The sequence below is a fragment of the Octodon degus genome, unplaced genomic scaffold, assembly GCF_000260255.1.
Source record: "Octodon degus isolate 3935 unplaced genomic scaffold, OctDeg1.0 scaffold00122, whole genome shotgun sequence".
Lineage (NCBI taxonomy): Eukaryota > Metazoa > Chordata > Mammalia > Rodentia > Octodontidae > Octodon > Octodon degus.
In genome coordinates this window covers 6,803,338-6,811,999 of record NW_004524698.1, presented here as the reverse complement: position 1 = coordinate 6,811,999, position 8,662 = coordinate 6,803,338, and positions in this window count along the sequence as shown.

Genomic DNA, 8,662 nt, shown 5'->3' with positions numbered 1-8,662 from the left:
TTAGAATATCAATCCCAGGTGCTACTCGTTTAGCATTTGTTTGGCCTTTAGGTCTTTAGGTCTGGTTCACAGCAGGAGCATCCGCCCCTCCCACAGTTGTAAGACTTCTCATCTTCAGTGCTGTCTCCTTCGAGGGCCTGGCCCTGTCTGACTGCCTATAATATTTTTATCTAACTCAGCTGCCTGCAATACTTAGACCACTGAGCTATCTCTCCGGCACCAGAATTGTTTGTTTTCTATCCATCATCTTTTTTTTTTTTTTGGGTCAAGGTCTCACTATGCAGTTCAGACTGGCCTCGAGCTCACTTTGTAGCCCAGACTGGTCTTGAACTTGCAACCAACCTCTGCCTCAGGTTCCAAAGTGCTAGGACTACAGGCATGTGCCACTATGCCCTGCATGCATCTTTACAGTTGCTGGTTCATCACATTACAAAGCAAGTTGCTATTACTAGAATCAAAGGTCACAGTTTACAAGAAAACTGTACAGTTTTATCACTAACGAACTAGCAAGTGCTTGGAACAATTTCAGCATTTGCTGTACTTAGCACCAGCTCATGATTTTTAGAAATACATGCATATATATATATGCACTAAGGACCCAGGGAGCTGAGACCCAACCTGGGCAGCCTCATCCAGCCACACTCAGAGAGGAGCAGTCCAGAATCAGGCGCGTGCAGTGGCTTCCAGCGCATTTCAGCTATCATTGCTCAGTAGGCGCTCAGGACCCTGCTCCGCAGCCAATTCCACTATTCCTGCGGGCTGCACTCTCTCCCTGGAAAGAGGACACAGCAAGGCCTGCAGCCTAGCTCAAGGGGACAGAGGCCAGGAAGTTGGTGATATCAGTAGAAAAATTTGCTCTGAACTGCGAGACTTGGATAATCCAGACTCCTTCCTGGCTGCAGGACTGCAGTACCCAGAATCCTGGTAGAGGGCGAGAATTCTCAAAGTCATTTCTCCTTGGACTATGATACCCAGTATCTTTCTAGAGCACCTATATTTGCTTCACAGAGTCCTCCGCATGTTTTTTTCCAGGACTCCCATAAACTAGAATCCTGCTCAGGACCGCAGGACTATGTATCTAAAAATCCATGGAGTAATTCTTCTATATATCTATATCTATCTGTATCTGTATCTATATCTATATCTATATCTATATCTATATCTATATCTATATCTATCTATATCTATTTCTACTGCGGCCACATGATACCCACAGTCTTTGCCATGATTTCCTTTAGGGCTACCATACACAGAATCCTCTTCCGAGGTGCCACATTACATACGCAGAATTTTCATTTTTTCAACATACTACCTACAGGTTCCACCACTGACTCTCACGACTGTATACCCAAAATACTCAGAGCAATCTTCCCATGCAGTATGGTGTACCTAATCATCATTAGGATTTCCTCGTGCACTACCATACCCAGAATCCTTTGCAGGGTCATAGACCTATTTACTCATAGTCCTAACACAACCATAACGAATTCATTTGCAACCCTAGGGCCTTGGTACCCAGAATCAGTGGAGTAATACCATATGGACAGACATAGACCCTAATTCCCAAGACCTTTTGTGGTTTTTTTCCAACAAGGATATTACCCAGAATCATTGATGTGCTGGCCTCTAAGACAATACCTGGAATTTACAACATCTTACTCTAATGACTATGATACCCTGAATTTTGGGCATGTCTCTCCAAGGAGAAAGGTAGTATGAAGACTGTCGCAACCCTTTCAGAAACTACAATATGTAGATTCCTCCATATGATTACACACTGCAGTACCCAGAATTCCTCCTGTGTTGCCAGAGCATTGACTACCATATCCAGAATCCTCAGCGGTCTCTCCCCTACTATCTACAATACCCCAAAGCTTTCATGTGGCAACCTTGCTATAATGCCTAAAATCACAGATTTTTTCACATTAGCAAGGACTACAGTAGCCAGAATCTTTGCTCTGCCCAGCTGGGATACCACTATCCCCAAAACCTCAGGCAGCATCTGTAAAGATGGATACACTAAGATCTCTGTCTATTTTGCCAAAGACTGTACTGCCTAGGATTCTTCATGTCCCTTCTTCCCCCAAACCAGGGCTATAATACACAGAATCTTCCACATGCTCCCCAAGGGCTGTGGTAGGCAGAGTCCTGTATTGTTCTAGTCTAGAAATCCAGAATCCTCAGGAGTCTTTATGAAGCCACTTCCTAGGATCTGAAACATGTGTCCACCATGGGGTGCAGATTTCTAGGTCAGCTAGGGGTCTGGAATCCAGGCCTTGTTTACTCTAGTTTTAGTAATTTATGCATACATTTGGAACTTTTGCCATTTCTATGATACAGGTAGTTTTCCTAGTGTGTTTTTGGACTTTGCTGTTACTGTTTTTCCTATAATTCTTAGTTAATTTTATGAGTCTAATTTTTAAATTCTGTATTTTAAATCACAATTGGACATGTTTTTTAGTGTTTTTATTTTCTCCTAGAGATACTGTGATTTTGTTTCTAACATTTGTATATCTCAGTACTTTTTGTCCAAAATGTAATGTCAGTGCAAGTGTAATTTTAAGTTCTTTCTAGTTTATATCAATTTCTCAAATCAGTTTCTCTTAAAACACAGTCTTGGGCCATGGATACAGTTCAGCAGGCACAGTGCCTGCCTGCAAGTGCAAGGATCTGAGTTCCATTCCCTTCCTCACTTTTTTTTTTTTTTTTGGTATGTGGGATAGAACTCACGACCTTGGGCTTGCCAGGCAGGCACTAATGCTGTTGAGCTATCTCCCTGGCTCCATTCCCATACTAAGAACAAGCAAAACAGTCTTTATGATTTTACTCACTGCTTTGTATACAATGTAATAAAGTACACCATGCACCATATTTCATTTTAGAACAGGGATCAGTTTCTAGGGTTTATTTTTTATATTATTTAATTGTCCACCACCAAAGCTAACATGCTTAAAATTAAAAAAAAAAAAATCTTTTCTTTATTTGGTACCGGGGGGGGGGGTCTCACTACACAGCTCAGACTCAGTGATGTTCCTCCTGCCTCAGTCTCCCCAGTGCTGGCATTGCAGGTGTGTGCCACAACACCTGGTTGTGGTGGCTGACACAGGCTGCCTGGGTTCTGGGGCCGGCACAGGATGCAGTGCTGGGGGTCGAAAGGGAGTGAGCCTGGGTCTTTGTGCTTGCTGGCTAGGTACTTAGACTTCTGAGCTATCTCTCCAGCCCCTACAGTCTTTTAATTATGGAAGTTTATAATTTTCTTTTCGAGGTAGCCAGAACATGTTAACATTACTTTCAGCATTTCACTAGTGACATCTACTGTTTTATTTTTATAAATGAATTGCTATGATTTTAATTTTCATACCAAAACGAATACTGAGTTTTATTTATTTATTTTATACAGGATCTCACTAGACTCCTAGTGATCTTCCTATCTCAGCATCCCCAGCACTGGGATTACAGGCATGCACCATCACACTGGGTTCCGGGGCCAGCACAGCATGCAGTACTGGGGATCGAACCTGTGTCCTTGCATTTGCCAGGCAGGTGCTTAGGCCATTGAGCTATCTCCCTAACCCTAATATTGAACTTTAATCCCCTCGTGAAATATTAAATAGGTAGTGCCAGGGGAAACATTAGGAGGTGAGCAGGTCATGACAAATTAATCCAGTCATAGATCAGTGGCTTTATTGATCATGAGGAGAGTAGGTTGCTCTAAAAAACCATCCAGGCTCAGGATGTACCTCTATTTTCTCCATTTGCCCTCAGGACGAACAGTGTTGGGGCTCCTTGGCCTTGTACTTCCAGGACCCTGGGCTGAGCAAACCTTTAGTCATTACAAATTTCCAGCTTGTAGTATTTAGTAGTAGTAGGAAAAGAAAGCAGTGTAATACAGGAATTAACATTTCTGCCTCCAGAGAAAAATTAAATCTATTGATTTTTTTGGGTAGAATCACATTAAGTTATGTATTTGTGGCAATCAACATTACTGTACTATTTCAATTAAAGAGTAAAGGTTAATTCTACAATGTCAAGTCCCTGAGAACAACATTGAAGAATATGGTCACCTAGATGACCCATATGTTTGAGTCTTTATAGAATTAACATACAAGTCAGAACAAGGTGTTTTCTTTTTTAACCTTACTAGAACATGAGATATGGATAAGCTGCATATATAAATATTGAATTAAATTACTGAAGGGAAAACAATTCAGTCCATTATTGAAGGAAAAGAAAAGATCACAAAATGCAATGCTTAATGTGGTCCTCTTTTCCTATAAACCTGTAATATAGAGGTATAAGTGTAACACCCATATAGATGTTACCTCCCCAAAAGGCTGAAATTAAATACTACAATATGTCATTAGCACCTAAGGTGGAACATGATTTTCTTTTCTTTTTGGTTATTTATAGTTTCTGAGATTTATTATACAAACATGTAGCTAGAATTTTTTCAGAGTTGTAGTTATGTTTAGATAATCAAGAGAAGTCTGATGAACCAGCACACACACAAATACACACACACTGTCAGACACATATGGGCTTATCCTGTATATAGCTCTAGTAAGACAATACTCTATGAATCAACACTCGTTACCTGCCCTTTTTGGTGAACCCTGAGTTTTGTAGCACAAGGTCCTTCTGGATACTCAATGTCTAAAAAAAGGAAAGGTATTGAAATACAGTGTATGTTTATTATCACTTAATAAAATAACTCTTGTAATTATTATTACCCCCACTTTATAGAAGAGTAATTGTTCTGCTTTTGTTTGTGTTGAGAATTAAACTCAAGGCCTTGTGCTTGCTAGGCAGGTGTTGTGTCACCGTGCTACATCCCTGGCCCTTACAGAAGAGAAATGGAAGCTTAGAGAAAGTAAGTTACCCAGCGAGGAAGGGAGAGAGCCCAAATTCAAGGGCACATGTATCTAACCTCCACATGATAATAGTGTTAAATGTTGAGATCTATTAGATAAAAGACAGGAAAGGAGAGACAAAAGCAAGTAGACCTGGGAAATGTATAAAGACTAAATGTAAAATAAATAAATATCAAATGCACATTAATTGATTAAATTATGTACAGAAATATGTACATCAATAAAAATGTTCTCTCTCATAGCATATTCAGGTACCAGCTGCATTACTATCAATTAAGAAAGTTTTAGAAGATATTCCTATGTTGGACATGTTTTTATTAGATGTAATATTAGGGCCTACTCAACTTGGATTTCATGTAATATTTTATTATGATCAGTGCTCTGATTTTTAATGAAAGCTCCAGGTGATGTTTTAGGAACAGAATCTTGTTTCTTTATATTGACGTTGTCTTTCATTTAGCAGCAATACATCTCATGGATACATGAATAAAACAGCTGTCAGATGAGGTGGATCACGTAAGACAGAGCCCAGGGTGGGTTATAAGTGGGTGGACTTTCAGTACAGAGGAATGGTCAGAAATGTGTGTTGAATATGAAGACCTTGGTGGAGGAGAAAACAACAGAGCCCTGGAGCGCATATATTTTGATTCTTACGTAAGAGATGTGATCTTGGGGGTTTCCTTGCAAGAAGTAATTCAGATAGTGCTGTGACTGGAATTCTAGACTCCCTACAGAGGAGAGGGGAGGATGTGGCCCATACTCAGCACCCGAGCTCTCAGCTCTGTCCATCCTTCTCAACATCAATATACCAGGCCCAACTCCCGGCAACAGAAGGTCCAGACTGAAGCTTTATTGCTCTCAAATCTGCTTGGCATCCAGTCCTGAGTGCTCAAGTGCATGGAGTTTTGTGCCTGCCTCTTTCAAAAAAGGAATGCTAATGTCCATCCCAGCACTCAGGAGGCTGATGAAGAGGATTGCTGTGAGTTGAAACCCAGCCTGGGCTGTGTAGTGTAGTGAGTTCAAAGCTAGCCTGAACTACATAGGAAGACTCAAAAAAAAAAAAAAAAAAAAGATGGTAATATAGATGTGGACACCCATAGTGTTGGAGTTAGCCTTGCTGGGTAGTCAACTAATACCGGAACAGTCCCAGAGGAATTGGGATAGGGGGTAGCATTGTCTTCTAGGCAGTTAGAGGCAGAACCAGGCACGGCACAAGGGTGTCTTAGAGAGGCAATGTGGAAGGAAAGGAAAGGCCACGCCTCTGACCCTACTGCTCATTCATCTCCCCAGCATCATTTCTTTCATCTTGGAAACCTGGCCAGAATGATACCTTCCACCATGCACTCCCAAATTTAAGATCAAAGCGGCTTGTGTGCAGGTGAACTCACCTGCAGCAGACAGGGAGCCTCCTTTGTAAACTTCTCATTGCTCAAGGGGAACATCTAGAGCCCAGCAAAGCAGAAACAGATGGTGAGAAACACCGCAGTCCGGAAGGCTTTCGTGGGTTTTGGTTGGACACTGGAATTCCCAAAAGTGCAGTTGTGTCTTTTCTGTGCATGACAGGTCACTGGAAAGTGATAACCTTGCCGAGGTGTCCTTTCTTCTAACTCCTGCTCTGCATCCAGAGCAAGTAGACCTGCCCTGAAGCCAGAGCCAGCACCAGAGAAAAAACCTGCTCTGGTGACAATAGAGAAGCAGAAATCAACTCCTGCCTTTCTTCTGTGACTGAGAAGAACTAGTCCATGCAGAAGATGCTGGCCTTCTCTCTGAAGCTGCCAGCAGAACAGGTGACTCTGATGGATGTCATGAGGAGCTGAGCTCTGGGTGCAGGGCAGAGGAAGCCCATCCTTCTGGCATCTGTCATCTCTGTCCAGCCATTCCTTGACCAGGTTACTTGGATTCGGGACAGATCAAAGTTCCATAATCTGTCTCCTACATCAACTGTACTTGTCTCTTAGTCCCACACTGCACTTGTCCTCATGGGGATGTAAACAGGAGATAAGGCACTAAAAATACCAGCTTCATTGAGATTGGACAAATAGAAAACAGGACAGGGACCTGGCCCAACTAATAGAGGAGTATGTTCACAGAGATACAGAATCATACATATGACACTTGGCCATCATTCCAGGAGGCCCGGACAGCCTTATCACATTTTAGGCATGTTGGTACACTAGATTATACAGCAGATGCTCAAACAGAATCCGTAGTCAAAACTATAACAGGACATTTGACACTGAACTGGACAAAGGAGCAGACAGCAGATGACATTGGAAATCAGAGAATCCCTCAGGGGCCAGGGAAACTGGCCGGTTTCTCCAGGTGAAACTGAAGACTAGCTAGGGTGGATTTTGTCCATGTGACATTGTCTTCCTCCACAGGACTGTTCAAGAGGTGGTGTCCTGTGACTGCCTGGCCTGAATCTGGACCCAGATAGATAAAAAGGGAAAAGACTATCTGCTGCCCACCATTCAGGCCACGATTGCACAATTCAATCACTTAAGCAACTGTGTGATCCTGACTGAATCGAAGTGGCCAAGATAAGCTCTGAGAGGGCTCTGGCCATTTTCTCTGGAGCTTCTCCTCCTCCATCAGGTCTTAAGATAGTAAGGTTTTTCTAAGATGATGCATGATCCCTAGGCCTTCCCTGTCAGGAGCACCCTGACCTAGACTCACATGTCATGTGTGTGCTAGGTGCCCTCATCTGAGTGGAGCTTCTTTTTTGAGTTTAACATTTTCTTCCATACTGCTGTCACAGGTCCAGGTAGTCCCTTTTATGGCTACCTTGGCACAAGGAGGGAAAAAGGCAGCTGAGGTAGCTGAAACTGGTACAGGCTGATTACCAACACCCTACCTCCAAATACAGTGGTTTCTGCCCTTCTCTCCTGACAAGTGCCTAAGTGTCAGAGTTTGGGGTTTTGTAAAGGGAACAATGAAATACTGGACACATTTTATAAATTATTTAAACATGAATCACCTAAAGAATCATATACAGAGTGCAGGAACTCTGTCCACACTAAAGACCAAAGATTCCAGCTAAGGGCCTGGATCCCACAATAATGTCCTGCAGTGAGCCTAGCTGAAGACCTAAAGTTCATAACAGTGCCTCCCCCAGCTCTAACTGGAGGCCGGGAGCCCATGACAATGTCTCATGCGGGCCTGTTTCATGAATCTGTGCTGGGAAGGTTCGAAGGCAGTGGTGGAAGCTAGAAAGTCTATGCCAGTGGGATGAAGCATCAGTGCTAGAAGGCTGAGGGATCTGAACTGGAGCCAGAAAATTCAAAAGGCTGTATGCCAAGGACACTGCAGAAAGCAGGAATCTTCTCATTAAGGTGAATTGGAGGATGGGATCTGGTATGAAAGTGTGGAAGAAAGAGAATGGAGCGAAGCTGGAACAGGTGCTGGGCCAGATGTGGTTTTGTTTTTTAATTTCTCATTAAAATTTGAGAAATTCCATTTGTATCTGCTGGACTCATAGCAAGGTAGATCTATTTATCCTTTGTTAGGCCAGGGTTTTGGGGCACATGAAGCTCTGGATGTTACTGGGTTCTCCAGGAGGGGCTTTGACCTGACAGAATTAGCAGGTCTCTGTTGCCTTGCTGGTCTCTCTGGCTGGAAAGTAGCTTCTTGCATGCTGTTGGGTGGATTTGGTAAGGCATCCTGTTTTCAGGGACTTAGCCCCACAATAATTTAGGAAATTAGGACTTGTTACCCTTCAGTCTTCATTAAGCCTCTGTTAGAAGGGGCACCCTGGGGAGATGGTTCAGTGGAATAAGTGCTTCCCTGGCAAG